This window comes from Anomaloglossus baeobatrachus, chromosome 2 (assembly GCF_048569485.1).
Source record: "Anomaloglossus baeobatrachus isolate aAnoBae1 chromosome 2, aAnoBae1.hap1, whole genome shotgun sequence".
NCBI classification, from domain to species: domain Eukaryota; kingdom Metazoa; phylum Chordata; class Amphibia; order Anura; family Aromobatidae; genus Anomaloglossus; species Anomaloglossus baeobatrachus.
The window spans coordinates 490,663,063-490,685,870 of NC_134354.1; positions in this window are offsets into that span (position 1 = coordinate 490,663,063).

Genomic DNA, 22,808 nt, shown 5'->3' on the forward strand with positions numbered 1-22,808 from the left:
ACAATTAGGTGAGTATTTTTGATCGTTAACTGCGTTTCACACGCAATGACGTCGCTAACAAGGCCGGATGTGTGTCACGAATTCCGTGACCCCAACAACATCTCGTTAGCAATGTCGTTGCGTGTAAAGCCTCCTTTATTAAATTCTTTGATGTACCTGTGGATTCAAAATGTTCACTATACTGCTGGATAAAATCCTTGAGGGGTCTAGTTTCCAAACTGGGGTCATTTGTGGGGAGTTTCTGCTATGTAGGTACCTTAGGGGTCCTGCAAATGCAACATGGTGCTCGCAATTTATTTCAGCTTTTCCAAAGTTGAAATATTGCTCCTTCTGTTGAGAGCCCTCCCGATTGTCCAAAGAGAACGTTTTGACTACATGTGGGGTATCGCTGCACCCATAAGAAAGTGGGTAAACTGTGGGGTCCATTTTTTGGTGTTTCCTCTTGGAAAACTGAGAAAGTTTGTGCTAAAACTACATTTTTTTAATTATTTTTTAAAAATTGAAAAATTTAAATTTGACAACAAATGTTATCAAATCCTGTAATGTACCTGTGGGTTCAAAATACTCTCAATACCCCTAGATAAAATCCTTGAGAGGTCTAATTTCCAAAATGGGGTCACTTGTGGGGGGTTTCTGTGGTTTAGGTACGTTAGAGGCCCTGTAAATGTTACATGGTGCCGGCAATCTCTTTCAGCCAAATTTGTGTACCAAAATTCAAATATTGCTCCTTCTGTTCCGGGCCCTCCCATTTGTCCAAACAGAGGTTTCTGACCACAATTATAAATTATTTTATTTGACATATATCTCTGAATTTTTATGTCCTTAAACTAAAATTTGAAAAATGTGACAGTTTCAAAAAGTCTTGCCTGATTTCTATTTTTTTTTTCAGAAATAAACACAAAAAATATTGTCCTAAATTTACCACTCTCATGAAGTACAATATGTCATGAAAAATAATCTCAGAATTATTGGAATCCATTCAAGCGTTCCAGAGTTATATCGTCATAAAATGAATCTAGTCAGAATTGTAAAATGTATCCTGGTCATCACTTAGGAGTTAAACAGGTTAGGCCACTTCTGCAGCCTTAAGGCCGCTTTACACGCTGCGATATCGGTACCGATATACCTAGCGTGCGTTCCCGCCCCCATCGGTTGTGCAACACGGGCAAATCGCTGCCCGTGTCACACAACATCGCCCAGACCTGTCACACATACTTACCTGCCTAGCGACGTCGCTGTGACTGGCGAGCCGCCTTCTTTCTAAGGGGGCGGTTCGTTGAGCATCACAGCGAAGTCACAGCAGTGTCACTGAACCGCCGCCCAATAGAAGCGGAGGGGCGGAGATGAGCGGGACGTAACATCCCGCCCACCTTCTTCCTTCCACATTGTGGCCGGGAGGCAGGTAAGGAGAGCTTCCTCGTTCCTGCGGTGTCACACGGAGCGATGTGTGCTGCCGCAGGAACGAGGAACAACTTCGTTACTGCTGCAGTAACGATATTTGAGAATGGACCCCCATATCACCGATGAGCGATTTTGCACGTTTTTGCGACGATGCAAAATCGCTCATAGGTGTCACACGCAACGGCATCGCTAATGCAGCCGGATGTGCGTCACAAATTCTGTGACCCCAACGACATTGCATTAGCGATGTTGTAGCGTTTAAAGCCCGCTTTAGGCTATGTTCACATGCAACGTTTTTGCAACATTGTTTTTTTCCTCTGTTTTTTTATGCTAATTAAAAGCTACCAATACAAGATATGAGATTTCAGAAATCTCATGCACACACACAATTTCTGATTGAATTTAAGAACTGCAGCGTTTTTTTAAAATTTGCAGCATGCCAGTTCTATCAGCGTTTTTTCACGCATGGAAAGCAATGAAAGGCTATGCTTTTGGGCTGCAGAAAAAACATGGCAAAAATGGTGCATGAGAAGACAGTCTTTGAGTGGACGGGTATCTAGGTGAAGAGCACACGCTGTATGATTTACACCTTGCTTATTCTGCACTCATTGAATTTGACCAACCTCAGTGCCCATGCTCTTCTTCCATTCAGCAGAGGAAAAACTGCCTCTAGTGGCAGCCTGGAAGAGCACACAGTTTGGAATTGTAGAAATTAATTATGACTATGGATGAGTGGACCCATAGATGTTTGGGTTCACCGGGTTCAGCCAAACTTTACTTAAAAGTTAAGTTCGGTACCCGGACTTGACCTCTGACCCCAAACCCTATGTAAGTCAATGGGCACCAAAACCTTTGGGCTGTAATATGATCGTAGTAAGGGCTGGGGGGATACAAAACTAAGCAATATGGGGGTAAGAGCAGGATAATTTTACCTGCAAACAGATATTGATAGGGAAAAAATAAATAATTTTAAAAACAATATGGGGTCCCCCTATTTTTGACAACTAGTCAAGGCAAAGCAGACAGCTGTGGGCTGATATTATCAGGCTTGAAAGACCCATGGTTATTGAGCCCTCCCCAGTCTAAAATACCGATAGCCACCCCGTAAAAGGGCGCATCCATTAAATGCACTAATTATGGCACTTTACAAGGCTCTTCCTAATTGGCCTGGTGCAGGGACAATAGGGGTAATATTTTTGGGGTTCATGTCAGCTGTGAATTGACAGCTGGCATCAAGCTCAAGGGTTAGTAATGGGTAGGCGTCTATAAGACATCGCCATTACTAACCCAGTAAGTGAAAAGTAAAAAACACAGACACAGGAAAAAAGTTTATTTGAATAAGCACTCCGCCACATTCCCTCTGTCACCAATTTATTAATTTTAAAAAATCCTTGAAGTTCTGATATAATCCAATGGTGTAATGTCCCATGATGTCCATTTTAGTCCTATGGTGCCTCATTTTCAGAATGAGGCTTCATAGGTGAATAGCGATCAGCGGCAGGTACGGACTTTCTCACAAAAACTTATGTGCCTGCCGCTGATCGTGAGTGACCTATGAAGCCTCGTTCTAAGAATGAGGCTCCATAGGATTTGATGGACATCGAGGGACAGTACACCATTAGATTATGTTGAAACTTGGAGGATGTTTTTAAATTAATAAATTGGTCAACGAGGGAGGGTGAGGAAGTCTTTATTCAAATAAACTTTTTTTTTCTTGTGTGTGTTTTCTTTCTTTACACTTACTGGGTTAGTAATTGGGGTGTCTGATAGAAAGCAGGTGTGTGTCTGTGTGCATGATATTACTGGAATCTAAATGGTTTTGCTGGTACTGTAAAAAGCAACCTTTATTAGCATAAAACCAATGAAATAAGTGTATGAGGTGGTTGAGTTGCCCCCATCCCTACTGAGTATTGTACTGTACTACTGACTTTTATGATGAGTGTGTTATATTTGTTCTGAGCGGCGCTGCTGCAGGAGAATATGTTCCCCAATATAGCATAACCGACTGTGTGTAGCATCTACTCTGCCACCACCTAGCATTGAGACCTAATAAGGTAAATGTATGTTTTTTTATATCACTGCATAATGTTGATTTTAATGTATTTTAGTATGCTAGCAATGTGTTGATAGTGAAGAGAGTAAGATAAGAATGCTAAGTAGGAAATATTATAAGATAGACAGAGTTTGTTAGTAACAGGAAGAGTGATATGCAAGTACTAGTAGCCATAGAGTTAGATACGTTTGGTAACAGAGGAAACTTAGAATAAGGCCGCGTCACACTTGCGAGTGCCTCACGTGTATCTCGCACAAGTCTTGCGTTGCATCAACCAGCATGGGCTCACACTCTCCTTACAGGAGCATCTCAGCTGCATAGAGATGCATGCAACCGATCCACTCCTGTGAGGAGGGTGTGAGTCTGTGCCAGATGATGCAACGCGAGACTCGCAAGAGATACATACGAGGCTCTCGCAAGTGTGACACTGGCCTAAGGTGTAAGGAGTGACAGAGAGTTCGTTAGACAGGCCAGGAAGGGGGTGTTTCTGCAGAGAGATTCCTGGTGTGAGGATGAGCTCTGTGCTAGTGTGACGCCCTGGACTAGCCAGGTAGTCACAGACATAACACCATACACACCCCCTTCCCTAGACAGTTACACCAGTCAAACAAAAACCCTTGTTGCCTCCCTCCAGGGTCTGATGTCCACACCAGGTGGGGTGGAGCCAGGCGGTTGGCCCCACCCACCGAGGAGTTCACAGGTCTGGAGGTGGGAAAACAGAGAGATTCGTGTAGACAGTGAAAGTGAGAGCACACGAAACTGTCAGTGTCTGGGTAGGGGCCCAGACACAAACAGCAAGGTTGGCAGACGGTGGTGGCCGTCTGCAGGAGTTAGTGAATCTCTGCAGAGCCGTAGGACCGGGGTCGGGCGTTGGCCCGCCGGTACAGAACTGGGGAGCAGAGTGAAGCTAAGCACACAGGCAGGGCCATCGGACCCCGACCTGGCTTGGAGCCGCCGACAATAGTCAAATCCGAGTGTGACAGGAACCCCAGGGGTTTCCCAACAACCAAGACCCGACAGAAGGCAACAGGCCACACCGAGAGGATATACAGCCACCGCCATAGGCTAGAGATCCAAGGGCCAGCGCCTGCGGGCAAAACGGGCTCCTACGGCACCTATACGCCGGGGAGCGGACTACCGGTGGGCAACCACAGGAGTCAGAACATTCTAACAGGTGCAGGGAAAGACAGCCACCATCAGCCGTCCGGGGAGAGCACAACACTGCAGCCGGCTGCAGGACCCGTCCATCCAGCCGTTTGGTTTACCAGAGACTCTGTCATTGACTGTCTGAGTGAGTACACCAGTGCCATCCGGCATCGCGCCACGCTGTCCCTGCAACCCTGCACCCCCAACCAACCAGCCTCCCCGTATCACCACCGGGCCCCGGGATCACCAACCCCTACCCACGGAGGGGACAACATCCTAGCTGCTCCCTACCATCCTTCCCGGGATCCCCGTCACCAGCAGCAGTGGTGCTAATAATCACCCCGACCCGTGGGTGGCGTCATGAACTATCTCCCTAAACAAACCACCCCCTTTTCACTCGTGGACGAGGAGCGCTGCTCGAGTCCTCGGGTCCGGCCCACCGCTCGAGCCACCGAGAAGCAGCAGAAGCCCCGGACCCGAGGGTGGCGAGCACATCCCCTCCGCCCGCGACAACTTGGCGTCTGCGAACAGGATAGAACCAATCTACCTACCGGTAGAAGTGCGCCTTGCAGTGCCCGCCGGCGGCGTCCGGCAGAAAAGATTTCCCGCTCGAGCGTCTTCCCCGAGCAGGGAAGGTGCGAAAGTGAAGCCCCACCCCCAAAGAGGAAGTGCTAGAAAAAACCAAGGGGGGACTTGAAAAAGATGTCTGCGCCCGACGGAGCTGTTGAAGGAGTGGCGGTCGCAGCCGCAGCGGCGCCCGCAGATGGAAATGGGGTAGCCCGTGCTCCGGCCGCAAGAGCGGGGGAGGCCGCGGGTCCAGCGGTCGCCCAGGTAATGCAGTTCTCCCTGCTCTGTGCCCGGTGCTACCTGGCTGCTGCAGTACGATGGGAAGCCTGATGCTTTGCAGGTGTCCCGGAAAAAGATTAGCCCGGTCCTCGATTTATATCCCTTAACTGACAGGCAACGGGCAGCGGTAGTGCTAGGGCAGCTAACCGGCACGGCTGAGCAGGAGATGGAGACCTGGACCGACGCGGACCGGGCCTCAGTGACTACCATTTTTGAGAAACTCCAAATCGCTTTTGAGACCCACAAGGAAGCAGAATTGCGGATGCAGTTTTATCAGTGTCGACAGCGGCCTGCGGATAATATAAGAGACTATGCCCTGCGCCTGCAAACAGCCCTCCGTACGCTGAAGCGGGTGGACACTATTAACGATGCGGACAGCAATAAGATGCTAGTGGAACAATTCTTGCAAGGGCTGGGGTCTGCGGAAGACCGCAAGCAGCTACGGCTCTGGGCCCTGGAACACCCCAATCTGGACTTCGCAGTATTGAAGGAGCGGGCCATCAAGGCCCTGCAAACCCCAATGCCAGACACTCCTGAGGCGGCCCCATGGCCGGCAGAAACTGCTCCCATCTCGGTGGCACCTCCTCTCCCGGCTCTCCCGGCCCCTGCAGCGCCCGTCGGGATGATGGAGGAGCTAGCTGCCCAGGTCCTCCGCATGGATGGAGACCTAGCCAAGATCCTCGCTGCACTCCAGCTTCCGACGAGAGTCAAGCCCCCAGGGAGGATCCATCTCGCCGACAGCCCCTAGGACGTCACCTGGATGCAGCGGAGAAGGACCAATGACTCGCGGTATGGGCCTCCTATTTGTTACAGGTGCAGCAAGCCTGGCTACTACTCTAGGCGATGCCCGTTAAACGAGCAACCCCTGGGGCCAAGGGCCAATCATCAGGAGTAGACACCAATGGCCCCCCTGACTGGCGAGACCGGTACGTCGGAGCTCGCCCCATCATCCCTCTGGCAGTGGACGGCATCCCGCTCATGGCCCTATTGGACACAGGATCACAGGTAACCACTATACTATATACACTGTACCAGCAGTATTGGGATACTGTCAAACTTGCCCCCTCTGATGATAGCCTGACCCTTGTCGCGGCTAATGGACTCCCTCTAACCCAAGTGGGATACAAACAAGGGACCCTGACCGTGGGACGTGCGGAGCTAAAGCACCAAGGAATGATTGTGGTGATGAATGAACCCAGTGACCATAACCCAAAAGTAATCCTAGGGACCAATGTGTTGGAGCATTGTATGAGTGAGGATTAGTCTGTTGCAGCAGCTGGCCGCCATAGCAGGAGGAAGGCGACAGAGGGCTGTGCAGCGTGAGATCCGGGCCCTCCTATATTGGCAACAAGTGAATTCGACGGGTGGAGAGATTGGTGGAGTGAGGGTGATGGATGTGGCCCCCTTGGTAGTGCCACCCAGAAGCGAGATGGATGATGATTTGGTGCAGGGCAGCAGTAGGCCCCCAGGGGCGAGACTACCCGGCGATGGTGGAACCCACGCCTTCCGGACACTGGCCCACAGTGATGGCGGCCAGAGGGGTGGTTGACGTCAAAAAGGGGAGAGTGCCTGTGAGAGTGCTGAATTGTGGAGAGGAGGAAGTTAGGCTTCCCCGTTACGCTACCCTTGCCAAGCTGCTTACCCTAGACCCTCACACCATTCACGAAGCCGCCCCTCCTACCTCAGCATCCCCTGCCAGTAACCACATACCCCCCGAACAGTTAGAGGAGTGGTGCCAGGAACTACATGCAGGCACTGAAGCCACACCCACGCATCACAAAAAGGGGGTATACAGGGTAGTACAGGAGTATGAACAGGTTTTCAGCAAGCACCCATTAGATTTCGGGAGGATCAAAGGGGTTCAACACCATATCCCTACAGGCATACATCCACCCATCAAAGAAAGGTAAAGGCCCATCCTGCCAGCACATTATCAATGCGCCACAGACATGTTGAGGAACATGAAGAAGGCAGGGGTCATTTGGGATAGTTGTAGTCCCTGGGCAGCCCCACTGGTGCTGGTGAAGAAGAAGGATGGCACCATGAGAATGTGTGTGGATTACCGGAAGATCAACCAGATAACGCATAAAGATGCCTATCCTCTCCCCCGTATCGAAGAGTCGCTAGCTGCGCTGAGAACTGCTAACTTCTTCTCTACCCTTGACCTTACCAGCGGATACTGGCAGGTGGCGGTCGCACCAGAGGACCGTAAGAAGACTGCATTCGCCACTCCCATGGGACTCTGCGAGTTCAACAGCATGCCGTTCGGGCTGTGCAATGCCCCTGGAACCTTCCAACGGCTCATGGAGTGTTGCCTGGGACATCTCAATTTTGAAACTGTCCTGCTGTATCTAGATGATGTGATCGTATACTCCCAGACGTACAAGACCCACTTGGAACACCTGGCTGAAGTGTTCGCGTCCCTAGCCAAGTATGAGATGAAGCTGAAGCCCTCCAAGTGCCACCTACTGAAGCCTAGGGTACAGTACCTCGGACACGTGGTGAGCGCAGAAGGTGTCGCCCCAGATCCCGAAAAGATCACTGCTATCCAGGGCTGGCCGAGACCGACCACAGTGAGAGAGGTGAGACAGTTCCTGGGCCTGGTGGGCTATTATCGCCGCTTCATCAAGGGGTATACGAAGATGGCTGCACCTATGCAAGACCTCCTCGTGGGACAGACCAAGGGTGGCAGGGCCCCTGGGCCCCCGTTTGTGTGGGAGGAGAAGCATGAAGAGTCCTTTCACCAGCTAAAGACGGCCTTGACAGGAGAAGAAGTCCTGGCGTACCCCGACTACAGCCTCCCGTTTGTCCTCTACACCGACACCAGCAATGTGGGCTTGGGAGCAGTCCTGTCCCAGGTCCAGGACGGGAGGGAAAAGGTGATCGCCTGTGCCGCAGAAAACTCCGGCCCACGGAAAGGAACCCCGAAAACTACAGCTCCTTCAAGCTTGAGTTCCTGGCCCTGGTGTGGGCAATCACCGAGAGGTTCCGACATTACCTCGCAGCGGCAAAATTCACTGCCTACACGGACAATAATCCGTTGACCCATCTGGACACAGCCAAGCTAGGCGCTCTGGAACAGCGGTGGGTGGCCAGTCTGTCTAATTATGACTTCACTATCAAATACAGAGCCGGTCGCAAGAACAACAACGCGGACACGTTATCCCGGATGCCCCACCTGCCGGATGGGGGGTCGGAAGACGATGACCTCGAAGAAATTGAGTTGCCCGCGTTCCATCGGCCACCGGGCGAAAAACTATATGTCAAACAACAACAGGCAAACCTGGACCCACTAGCCAGTCAGGGATGGCAAGAAGCCCAAGACCAAGCGCCTGCCATCCAGCTGGTCAAGACTATGATTGAGCAGGGCTCCTCCGGAATGGATCCTGCAGCTCCCTCTGAGGCCCAGCGGCTGTGGAAGGAACGAGCCCGGCTGTACCTGCACGAAGGGAAGCTGTATCGAGGGCTGATCAACCCGAAGACTCACGAGAAGGTTCGTCAGCTGGTGGTCCCTCAGGCCAGTGTGCCCAAAGTCCTACGGGCATATCACGATGGTGCCGGGCATTTCGGCTGGAAAAAGCTGGAGATGTTGCTGAGAGAGCGGTTTTATTGGAGTGGGATGCGAGAATCTGTGGAGGCCTGGTGCCGAGAGTAAGGCCCCTGTGCGCTGGGAAGGAAGGATGAAGTCAGCCAAAGAGCCCCTCTACAGCCGATCGTCACCCATCAACCGCTGGAGTTGGTTGCCTTGGACCACGTCAAGCTCACACCCAGCCAGAATGGATATACCTATGCCCTGACCATCGTGGACCACTTCTCCAGATTCATGGTGGTTGTTCCAGTCAAAGATTTGACCGGCCGTACCGCAGCTAGGGCATTCCAGGTCTACTTCTGTCAACCGCACGGGTACCCGGAAAGAGTGCTTACAGACCAGGGTTCAGCCTTTGAAGCAGAGGTGTTTCAAGAGTTCTGCCAATTGTACGGTTGTAAGAAAATCAGTACTACGCCATACCATGCCCAGACTAATGGGATGTGTGAGAAGATGAACCACCTGGTCCTGGATCTCCTCAAGGTGATACCGTTGGAAGAGCGGAACCTGTGGCCAGAACGGCTGCCTGACCTGGTAGACATGTACAATAACATCCCCTGTAGTTCTACCAAATGCACCCCGGCGTATCTGATGAGAGCCCGACCGGGCCGGCTGCCGGTGGACCTGGAAATGGACTTGGAGGCTCCAGAGGCCCTTCCTTCAACTGCCGACTGGGATACCCGGCGGCAAATCCAATACCGACAGGTCCAGGAGTATGTGGAGAAGAATCTCTGTCAGAGTCGAGAGAAACAAGCACGACGCTTCAACAAACGAGCGTCAGCCGTCCCCTTTGAGCCGGGGGATGTAGTGCTGAAATGGAAGAGAAGGACCCATAAGTTTGATGACCAGTGGGAAAAGACCAGGTATGTCATACAGCCCACTGAATGGGAGAATGAAAAGGCTTATCTGATCAGTCGCGACCAGGGGAGGACCACCACTACGGTTTCCAGGTACCACCTGAAGAAATACCCTCACCCCTTGAAAGTGACAAATGAGATTCCAGTTCCCACGCCGAGCGGGGAAAAGGAGAAGGAAGTGATCCACACAGTGATGGGTGATTTTCCAGGAGACTGGCCTATACAAAACGGTGCAGTGATTGTTCCGGTGATAATGTTCCCACAACACGTGGAAGAAATGGAGATGGAGACGCCCGCCAGTGAGCCACTCGAACAAGCGCCCAGGGATGCACCTATACCCCCTCCCCTTGGGTCTCCACTTACCATATCTGGCGGACGGGAAGAGGAAACGGTTGTCTCCTCTATCCCCTTGCCCGCTACTAGCGACACTGTCCTCCGAAGGTCCACACGCCCCAACCTAGGTAGGCCCCCGCTTAGGTATAGGGAAACTACCATCTAGAGGTGCAGTATGTTGATTGGTGTTCATTTATTCAGCTATTTACACAATCACCTGAGTTTATCACCTGATCATCAACCAGTTGATTATCCCAGCCGTTGCCGGCAAGTTGTCCCCATGGGGACTCTGTGTGTTTTCACCACCCACATGAGGAACTACTCATGAACATGGCCGAGAACTTGCAGGCCACCCACGAACTTGTGAGCTTGTAAATAGTTTGTGGGCCGTTTTCCGTTCCGTGCCGCCTCCAGAGAGGCAGATTGGAAGAAGGGCCAGCAGCAGAGTAGGCTCAGGCCCGGCCACCACCAGGACCGGTGGCCATCCTCCAGGGGTCAGGGGTCCCCATTGACGTGGGATCCCCTGAAGTGACAGCCGGGTGCGAGATACCGTACCCGTTCCCGCTGGACCAGGACTGGGGTAAAGGGGTGCTGCCCATTTCTTAGGGGCAGCATCAAGGTTTAGGTTGCTTGGGTGGGGGAGCGGATGACCATGAACCTGTCCGTTAATAATAAAAATGTTTATTAATGTTTGAAACGTTTAAAGTGCCATGCCTCCCGTAAGGTAAGAACTGAAAAGTATGCTTGTGTTAAATGTTTTATATGTTAATTTATATTTTACAGAAAAATAAAACCGGTGATGGACGGGCAGCCCATGGACGGTCTGCATTTTACCAAGGGGGAATGTGATGCCCTGGACTAGCCAGGTAGTCAGATATAACACCATACATACCCCCTTCCCTAGACAGTTACACCAGTCAAACAAAAACCCTTGTTGCCTCCCTCCAGGGTCTGATGTCCACACCAGGTGGAGCGGAGCCAGGCGGTTGGCACCACCCACCGAGGAGTTCACAGGTCTGGAGGCGGGAAAACAGAGAGATTCGTGTAGACAGTGAAAGTGAGAGGACACGAAACTGTCGGTGTCTGGGTAGGGGCCCAGACACAAACAGCAAGGTTGGCCGTCTGCAGGAGTTAGTGAATCTCTGCAGAGCCGTAGGACCGGGGTCGGGCGTTGGCCCGCTGGTACCGAAGCGGAGCGGAGTGAAGCTAAGCACACAGGCAGGGCCATCGGACCCCGACCAGGCTTGGAGCCATCGACGATAGTCAAATCCGAGTGTGACAGGAACACCAGGGGTTTCCCAACAACCAAGACCCGACAGAAGGCAACAGGCCACACCGAGAGGATATACAGCCACCGCCATAGGCTAGAGATCCAAGGGCCAGCGCCGGCGGGCAAAAAGGGCTCCTACGGCACCTATACGCCGGGGAGCGGACTACCGGTGGGCAACCACAGGAGTCAGAACATTCTAACAGGTGCAGGGAAAGACAGCCACCATCAGCCGTCCGGGGAGAGCACAACACTGCAGCCGGCTGCAGGACCCGTCCATCCAGCCATTTGGTTTACCAGAGACTCTGTCATTGACTGTCTGAGTGAGTACACCAGTGCTATCCGGCACCGCGGTGCACTGTCCCTGCAACCCTGCTCCCCAGCCATCCAGCCTCCCCGTTACACCACCAGGCCCCAGGACCACCAAACCCTACCCACAGAGGGGACAACATCCTAGCTGCTCCCTACCATCCTTCCCGGGATCCCCGTCATCAGCAGCGGTGGTGCTAATAATCACCACGACCCATGGGTGGCGTCACAAACTATCTCCCTAAACAAACCACCCCCCTTTTCACTCGTGGACGAGGAGCTCATCTCGAGTCCCCGGGTCCGGCCCACCGCTCGAGCCACCGAGCAGCAGCAGAAGCCCCGGACCCGAGCGTGGCGAGCGCGTCCCCTCCGCCAGCGACACTAGGGTTCGTTAGGGAACAGGGAGTTATCCTCCATATCGTCCGAAGCTTACGACTCCCCTTGTGTTGGACAACTTTGATACCATCAGAGGTGATGAAAGGACATGGGAAGCCAAGAAACATGGGAATGCAGAAATTTAGACTAGGCTGCTGGAAGGCTAATACCCAGGGCGAGGGCTAGACAGAAAAGGTACTCAACAGAACAGCGGCAGTAGAACAGGATTGTATGGCCATGTCTGGCTAGAAGATTTAAAGTCAAATAAAGCGTTTTGTGTTGTCCTGCTACATCTCTGACGGTGACTGGCAGCGGGGTGGGGGACACACCCCCTGGCCTCCTTCGTTATTAAAACGTATAACACCTCTTTCTATTGCTTACTAGATGACTTTGGCTCTAAAGTAAGGCACTAGACAGTAAATCGTACACATATGCAGATCAGTGGTCTCTTTGCTTGTGCGCAGTAATTTGGCGTTGGCACAGGCTTCAGGCTAACATGATATGGGATAAGGAAGGATTCCAAAACTAATCTTAACAAATAAAAAATCCTAAAATATACAACGTTTATTGGATATACAGTACTTTAACACAATAAGTGGATGTATGTAAGGAAAACACTCCAAAAATAGTAACCGGAGGACCGATACAGGTGAGTTCAGCAAACATATATGATGAACCTAAAAGGCCCTATTGTTGCCCCTAAGATCTCACCCTACCTTGCTGCGGAGGTCGGCGCCCTGATAAAACGCAAATGGAAAGCGTTTCTCCTGTGTTTCATGTACATCAGGAGGCATGGCTGGGGTATAGATGTCCCTAGATCAGGGGTCCCCAACTCCAGTCCTCAAGGGCCACCAAAAGTCCATGTTTTCAGGATTTCTTTCAGTATTTCTTTGGATTGCACAGTTGACAATTCCAACACCTGTGCAATATTAAGGAAATCCTGAAAACATGGACTGTTGGTGGCCCTTGAGGACTGGAGTTGGGGACCCCTGCCCTAGATGGTGTGGATAGGAATAGGATAGGTATCTACACCATCTAGGGACATCTATACCCCAGCCAGGCCTCCGCATCAACCTGAAACACAGAAGAAATGCGTTGAGGACGTTTTCTGAATGATCACATCTAAAAGGGTTAAAGTTTTTTTATGGCTTTTCTCTTTGTATACAGTCTGACCATTAGCTCTGTCTTTTGATTTTTTTATCCCAATTTCATTTTTGCTGGGTACTGTACTGCACACCAGCCACCCTGGCAGTTTGAACTGTTTTTTTCATGCTGGATTTATTAGGACACAGCATGATATGTTGTCAGTGGATACGGTTGTCATTAATTTTTGATCTTGGTTATTTAACCCTTCTGGTCAGACTTGGAATTTGTCGATCACATTGTCATTGGTAGGACTTTAGTTTAGGGACTAATTGGGGTCTCCAAGGGTGGGTCTTAGGTGAGCGGGGGGCGCCATTTGCGTTTTAGCAGGGTGCCAACCTCCGCAGCAAGGTAGGGTGAGATCTTAGGGGCAACAATAGGGCACCCTCACCTGTATTGGTCCTCCGGTTACTATATTTGTAGTGTTTTTCTTACATACAGTCAGAGCCAGAAATATTTGGACAGTGACACAAGTTTTGCTATTTTAGCTGTTTACAAAAACATGTTCAGAAATACAATTATATATATAATATGGGCTGAAAGTGCACACTCCCAGCTGCAATATGAGAGTTTTCACATCCAAATCGGAGAAAGGGTTTAGGAATCATAGCTCTGTAATGCATAGCCTCCTCTTTTTCAAGGGACCAAAAGTAATTGGACAAGGGACTCTAAGGGCTGCAATTAACTCTGAAGACGTCTCCCTCATTAACCTGTAATCAATGAAGTAGTTAAAAGGTCTGGGGTTGATTACAGGTGTGTGGTTTTGCATTTGGAAGCTGTTGCTGTGACCAGACAACATGCGGTCTAAGAAACTCTCAATTGAGGTGAAGCAGAACATCCTGAGGCTGAAAAAAAAAGAAAAAAAATCCATCAGAGAGATAGCAGACATGCTTGGAGTAGCAAAATCAACAGTCGGGTACATTCTGAGAAAAAAGGAATTGACTGGTGAGCTTGGGAACTCAAAAAGGCCTGGGCGTCCACGGATGACAACAGTGGTGGATGATCGCCGCATACTTTCTTTGGTGAAGAAGAACCCGTTCACAACATCAACTGAAGTCCAGAACACTCTCAGTGAAGTAGGAGTATCTGTCTCTAAGTCAACAGTAAAGAGAAGACTCCATGAAAGTAAATACAAAGGGTTCACATCTAGATGCAAACCATTCATCAATTCCAAAAATAGACAGGCCAGAGTTAAATTTGCTGAAAAACACTTCATGAAGCCAGCTCAGCTCTGGAAAAGTATTCTATGGACAGATGAGACAAAGATCAACCAGTACCAGAATGATGGGAAGAAAAAAGTTTGGAGAAGAAAGGGAACGGCACATGATCCAAGGCACACCACATCCTCTGTAAAACATGGTGGAGGCAACGTGATGGCATGGGCATGCATGGCTTTCAATGGCACTGGGTCACTTGTGTTTATTGATGACATAACAGCAGACAAGAGTAGCCGGATGAATTCTGAAGTGTACCGGGATATACTTTCAGCCCAGATTCAGCCAAATGCCGCAAAGTTGATCGGACGGCGCTTCATAGTACAGATGGACAATGACCCCAAGCATACAGCCAAAGCTACCCAAGAGTTCATGAGTGCAAAAAAGTGGAACATTCTGCAATGGCCAAGTCAATCACCAGATCTTAACCCAATTGAGCATGCATTTCACTTGCTCAAATCCAGACTTAAGACGGAAAGACCCACAAACAAGCAAGACCTGAAGGCTGCGGCTGTAAAGGCCTGGCAAAGCATTAAGAAGGAGGAAACCCAGCGTTTGGTGATGTCCATGGGTTGCAGACTTAAGGCAGTGATTGCCTCTAAAGGATTCGCAACAAAATATTGAAAATAAAAATATTTTGTTTGGGTTTGGTTTATTTGTCCAATTACTTTTGACCTCCTAAAATGTGGAGTGTTTGTTAAGAAATGTGTACAATTCCTACAATTTCTATCAGATATTTTTGTTCAAACCTTCAAATTAAACGTTACAATCTGCACTTGAATTCTGTTGTAGAGATTTCATTTCAAATCCAATGTGGTGGCATGCAGAGCCCAACTCGCGAAAATTGTGTCACTGTCCAAATATTTCTGGACCTAACTGTACATCCACGTATTGTGTTTTTAAAGTATATCCAATAAACATTGTATATTTTAGGAATTTTTGTTTGTTAAAATTGGCACAGGCTTCACTCTTCTATTGTGCAACCACACTTACACACAAAAATAAAGTGCCGAATGGACAAATATAAATAGGCAATAACGTACCCCGGCGGTTATGTCACACATTAATCATTGTATAGGATTGTACACTATGTGAGCAAAGGTATAGGGATGCCTATACATTATACCTAAAATAACATTTATGACATTTCATTCCAAATTTATAGTGATTAATACGGAGTTGGTCCCCCTTTGCAAATAAAACAGGTACCTTTTTTTGGTAAGTTTTTATACAATATTTTAGAGTGTTTCTGTTGAAATTTTTCACTATTCATCCAGAAGAGCATTAAGAAGATCAGATACTGAAGTTGGACAAAAAAAGCCTGGTTCAAAATCTTTGTTTTATTTCATCTCAACATTATTTGATGAGATTGAGGTCAGGGCTCTGTGTGGCCAGTCAAGTTCTTCCACACCAAACTCACCCAACCATGCCCTATTGAAATCAATAGGAATCAAGTGTGCCACAGACACTATATCATGTCATATATACCATACAGCTCCACAACTGAGCATTTCTAGCCACTCCCAGCTCTCGTTACAGCTGAACAGAGGGGAGGCCAAATGTCCCACCCCAACTGATCCAATATTTATGACCTATCATAAGAATAGGCCATCAAAGGTAAAAGTTTCTTACAGCCCCTTTAAAGTAAGAGGAGGTTTGCAGCTCTGTAGCGATTGAGTAAGCAAATTGTTTGTGTCTTTTGCACACTTTGCAGCTCAACATTTAGCATCCCCGACCCCCGATCTCTAACTTCCATTTCATAGCAGAGCTGCTGTGGTGCCCAAATTATTCTACTTTTCTATTATTTCACTCATATTTGATTGTGGATTAGGAAGGAGAAAAGAAATATCATAAACTAACTTGTTACAACTTTGTCATCCTATTGTAGTAACACAGTCAAAAACCGAGTGCCCGGGGCTCGAACTTGAACACAGACTTCTCATGGAAGTCCGTGGCCATGGTCGAAGTTCGGAAGCTGAATAAAGTTTGTTAAAAGGCTGCAACCAGCCAATCAACAAACGTTCGGCATGGGGAAGATGCCTGGATGCTGCTTGGAACAAATTAAGTAATTAAATAAAATTGACGTAGGATTACATGTATTTTTGATAACTAGAAAAGGTAAAGCAGAGAGCTGGGGGCTGCTATTATCAGGCCGGGAAGCCCTATGGGTATTTGTCCCTTCCCAGCCTAAAAATATTAGCCCGCAGCTGCCCCAAAAGTGGTGCATCCATCAAATGTGCCAATTCTGGCGCTTTGCCTTTTTCTTCTCAATTGCCCTGTTGCGGTGGCAGTCGTGGTAATATTTTTAGGGTTTACATTACCTGAGAATTGATACCAGTGAAAAATCAGCTCTAGTTAATGAGATGTGATATACCGTATGTTCAGTATGTACAGTTAAGGGCAATGGTAAAAAATGCTAATGAAATGTATGTGAACTTTTGACTTTGCTGAAAGTGCCTTAAAACATTCTCTCTCTAATTATTCTGGCATTTGACAAATACAAATAATTTTGGTTCCTAATTGACCTAAAATGGGAAAGGTATATTCTGATCTCATGTCAGATACTGAGAAAAACATGCATATGTGTCTGTTTAGATAGTGTATGTAAACTTATGGTTTTATATGTATATGCATACGACCAATCAAAAAACTAGGGCTGCTGTCTACTAAACATTTTTATTTTTGCCTCTCTGGTTATTAAAACAAATTCATACATGTAGATTTATTTTATTTATGAAGAATGTACATCACAGAATAAGAATTAGACATCCATAAAAAGTTGTCATTGAGACATTGTTCATTTACTAAGATACTTAGGAAAAGCGGCTCTTTTTCTTGCACTGAGTTGTGCCAGGGCAATCACTTTGAAAATACAAGCAGTAATCTAACATCATGTGGGTATCTCAGTGTTGTTGGTATATTTCTTCTACAGTTCTTAAAGTTTGGAGGAACCATTTACATTGCTCTTCACTTTACCAAGGTTTTCTGGGAAACAATCCAAGTGGCTATGGAAATAATGCACCTTGATACTCATTGTACAGCCAAGGTGATAGAAACAAGATAGTATTCTCTCTACTAGTTTCATGTAACTAATTTAGATTGCCCAACAAAATTCTGTATAACCATAGTGGAAGGATACCATGCATCTGCCTCAGCATCGTTCAATGAATCTTTGAAGTGTGGATATTTTCAGAATACTCAAATTTGAGGACCATCAAAAATTCCCGTTTTTATCTTCTCCATTGTCAACGCAAAAAATTTTCTGCAGATATGGTCAAAGCATCTTCACTCATTTTTTAGTAACTTTACAATCTGCTTTATTAAATGCGCAGTGGTGCTAAAGTGATCTTATTCTTGTCAACCAATGTTCTGTAATTACATTCTTTTCTCCTACTACAATGTCTTCTCAGAGGCTACAGTTTTCTCATTAAGTGCTCATTTTTTGATCTACTATCCCATAGACAGAAAGAAGAGGTATACTTGGTGTATCTGCTGTCCTAGGACAATATTAACCAATTTTAGATAAACATAGATTGTCCTTTGCTGATCGTGGTATCATATTTTCTGTAGGGCCAGAGTATTTGTGTATTGCTCTTTAGTTATTTTAGTTGAGTGATCTTATTGGGGTTGATCCATATTTGTTTCCATTGAGTAAAAGCTCACATTATAGGCTCCATTTAGAACTGTCCCCAGTGTAATCAGTTAATGTAAACTGAAAATTACTCTTACCCTTTTCAAATTATTTCAGTGACCACTCTTGGGTTTTCTGTTTAACAAAAGGGTAGCAACAGTTTTGCCCGTGTGCACCACATGGAGGCTTGTTTTAAGAGTTGGTTTTTCGTATTTGAAAAAATATTGCCAACTTTCTAGTTGAATATATACAAAAGTGTTACTAACATTACTAAAGGGCAAGCTTATTACTGACTTGACCATCAGAAGATTTATCTATAGTAAAAGTACATTATAAACCATTTCCAGCCAGCATTCATTTTCCCAGATCAATGGTCCATAAACATTATTGTAGCAAGATTTATCCTCCTGGTAACAAGATACAACAGATACAATGTCGTGAGGCTGTGAAGTACAGGAACAGAAAATGATACTGTTACATTAGTTTAAGAATAAGTAAAGGCAGCGTCAAACACATTCTACAGTAGTGTTTAAATGCCAATTATTGTGGAGTCACTTTTTCAGTTGCCTTTATAAGGTAAGGTTTAGGTTATAGACAGTGGTCCAACTGGTAGCCTTATGATGCATATAAAGGTAGGGCAATACATTGGCAACAACTGATTTAAGTGACAGCCATTTATCATTTTTATCCATTGTATCTGTGTATATATATATATATATATATATATATATATATATATATATATATATATACACGTTACATATATATGTTGCTCACAAAAAGTTAGGGATATTTGGCTTTCAGGTAAGATTTATGTAAAATGTAAACAGTTCATGCCACAGTGATGTGTTATCAGGAAAGTAGGGCATTTAAGTAGAAGCATGCAAAGGTGATTTCCTCATCTCAAACAATTTATTGAAACAAAACTCAACAACAGTGGTGGGTACTCAATAACTTGTCATGTGTACTTGACAATGACGTCTCATGCTATTCAGAAGTCAAGTTATTGTCTGCTGAGGCATGGTATCAGACTCTTCTTGAAGGGTGGCCCTCACGTCATTGAAACTCTGGAGTACATCGTTATGAGCCTCTACATGGGGATTCAGATGATCCCATAGATTTTCTACCGGACTCAGGTCTGGATAAAGTGCATGGCACTCAATGAGCTACAGCAGGGGTGGGGAACCTTTTTCCAGCCAGGGGCCATTTGGACATTTCTACCAACCTTCGGGGGCCGCACAAAATTATCAATGTTTAAATGACCCTGCTATATTTGGGGAAACAATTAATTAACTCACCCTTACTATGATGACCGGAGCGGCTTCTCTTTGGTGCGGCTGTGATGTTCGGTGATACTAATCATGTTTCTTCTCGCAACTGGTTTTTTCAGGTTTGTCTCCGTCTGGAGCATAGTCAACTCTTTGTGATAATAAGATTGGTAAATCATATACATCACATAACAAACGCTGTATATACATCACAGGAGACGCTAAAGGTACATATATCGCATATATCGCATAGGATCACTTGGGATCTTAACGTTTATTGGGGAAGGGCAACATAGGCTTTGTCTGCCTAGACTCTCCAGACTTGTCTCATGTGACGCCCTGGGCAAGCCAGGGGTCACAGGTAATGACACCACCACACCCTACACCTGTCACGCTCCCCGGGTCCCCTGCCACGCTCCTCGGCTCACCTGCCACGCTCCCCGGCTTCCCTGCGTCGCTCCCTGGTTCTTCTGTCCGGTCTCCGCCGCTCCCCGGTCTCCAGCCCCCATTGCCTGCGCTTCCCAGGCGTCCTGGTCCCCGCTCCCGGCGCCCGTCGGTTTCTCAGCCCCAGCACGGCTCTGCTGCTTCCTCCTCACCGCTTCCTGCTCTGGCCTCTGGCACCCGGGACTCGCGCATGCGCATTAGGGCGCGCGCGGTCATTGACCCTTTCTTAAAGGGCCAGCGTCCACTGACAGGAAATGAAGCACACAGGTACAGGGTATAAAGGGGTTTAGTGTCCAAGTGGGCAGGGCCTGTTCTTCGTGTTTCCCAAGCTAGGAGTCAGGTCTACTTGTGTTTCTGTGAGATACTCACCTCTCTCTCTTCTAGAGCCGATCCTGCCTTGCCATCCGGTCCTGCCGAATCCCGAACCCCGAACGCTGTCTATCTGCCATCCTGACAGTCCGTACCATCTCTGATCCCTGCGGTGACCCGTCATCTCGCTCCAACGGTTCCGGACTCCGCCTGACATCATCTCGGCTTCCGAACCTGAGCTTCGTCACCCGGACTACCATCAGTGACTCCGTGGTCCCAGGGACTTCTCCATTATACTCTTGTGCACGGACTGTCCTGCTACCTGTAGTGCTCCGGCTGCCGGACCCTTTACCATCATCAAGGAGTTCGGCCCAGTGGATCCACCTCCTGGGTCTGCCCGTCCACCTGGCCCTAACAGTAAGAACAGGCCATGGATCCCGCCGAAGCACTAGCGGCCTTGCATGAGGAACTCCAACGCCAGCGTGAGACCCAGACCCGCATGCTAAACTTTATGACTTCCGTGGACGCCCGCTTGAACACGCTACAAGCGTCGGTTACATCTTCAGCATCTCGGGCTTCCACTAGACAATCCACGGCTCCAGCTCCCGTGGCAGCCTCCTCGGATGCTTCCAGGCTTCGTTTGGCCTCACCAATCCGGTACGCCGGAGATCCCAAGACCTGCAGGGGATTCATAAACCAATGCTCCCTCCATTTCACGCAGCTGCCGCATTTGTTTGCCTCCGACCAAGCCAAGGTCGCCTTCATAATGTCTCATCTAGAGGGCGAGGCACTGGCATGGATGAACCCCTTGTGGGAGAAGGAGGACCCTATGACCAAGAACATCCAGGAGTTCCTGCAGGCATTTCGTGGCACCTTTGACGAGCCCGGACGCGCCTCCGCGTCTGCCTCATCTCTTCTCCGGTTACGTCAGGGGACTCTGACGGTGGGTCAATACGCCATCCGTTTTCGCACCTTGGCTTCGGAACTCGGGTGGAACAACGAGGCTCTAACCGCCGCCTTCTGGGAAGGACTCTCGAGCCGAATTAAAGATGAGCTGGCTGGTCGTGACGTACCGTCCACCCTGGATGCCCTGATTACCCTAGCGACTCGAGTGGACATTCGCTTTCAGGAGCGATCCAAAGAAGTGTCCCGTGAGAGACGTCCGGTACGGCATTCCTCTCCTCCACAGAAGCCCGCCGTACTTCAGTCAACGGCATCTGGTGTCTCCGTCCACGAGCCCATGCAAATTGATCGTGTTCGGCAGTCTGAACAACGCCGAGCAGAGCGGCTCGCCAAGGGCCTCTGCTTTTACTGCGGAGAGGGCACACACCTTCTACGTGCCTGTCCAGAGAGGCCGGGAAACTCCAAAGCCTAGGGTTGGTAGGAGAGGCCACCCTAGGTGCTGGGATTCTCTCAGACCCGGTTACGTGGACTGTGCAAGTGACAACGGGAGAGACGCGGTTCACGGTTGAGGCGTACCTCGATTCTGGGGCTGCAGGCAATTTCATCCAGCAGGCCACGGTGGACAAGTACCAGGTGCCTGTTACTCCACTCGACAAACCCCTCGTGATTGCCTCTGTGGATGGGAGACCCCTCTCTGATACCATCTCCTGGATCACCAGGCCGGTCGAACTGCGTATCGGTGCCCTGCACACCGAGGATATCGCTCTCTACGTCCTTCCACACATGTCCCATCAAATCCTGCTGGGACTTCCCTGGTTACGGACACACGAACCATCAGTCAGCTGGGGCACGGGTGAAATCACCCGATGGGGCTCTTCTTGCCATGAGAACTGTTTGAAGACCATACAACCCATCCGTCGACCTCCGGTTCCAGAGTCCCTACCGGGACTGCCCTCGGCCTATTGGTCCTTCGCGGACGTCTTTGATAAAAAAGAGTCAGAGGTACTTCCGCCACATCGTCCTTACGATTGTGCCATCGACCTGCTCCCGGGAACTACACCACCTCGAGGACGGATATATCCACTGTCTCCAGCCGAAACAAGGGCCATGTCTACTTATATCACAGAGAGCCTGGCTAAGGGATTCATTCGGAGATCCTCCTCTCCTGCTGGAGCAGGCTTCTTCTTCGTTAAGAAGAAAGAAGGCGACTTACGCCCATGCATAGACTACCGGGGATTGAACCAAATCACCGTGAAAAACAAGTACCCCCTGCCGCTCATCCCCGAATTGTTTGATCGGCTTAGAGGAGCTCGTGTGTTCACCAAGTTGGATCTTCGGGGTGCCTACAACCTGGTCCGCATCCGCTCTGGGGACGAATGGAAGACCGCATTCAATACTCGCGATGGGCACTATGAATACTGTGTGATGCCCTTCGGCCTGTGTAACGCACCAGCAGTCTTTCAAGAATTGGTGAACGACGTTTTCCGGGACCTTCTCTACGTCTGTGTGGTGGTGTATCTGGATGATATCCTTGTCTTCTCTCCGGACCTCCAGACCCACAGAGAGAACGTGCAGCTGGTTCTACAAAGACTGAGAGAGAATCGTCTGTACGCCAAGTACGAGAAGTGTGTCTTTGAGCAGTCTTCACTCCCCTTCCTGGGTTACATCATCTCCGATACCGGACTGCAGATGGATCCAAAGAAGGTCTCTTCCATTCTCAACT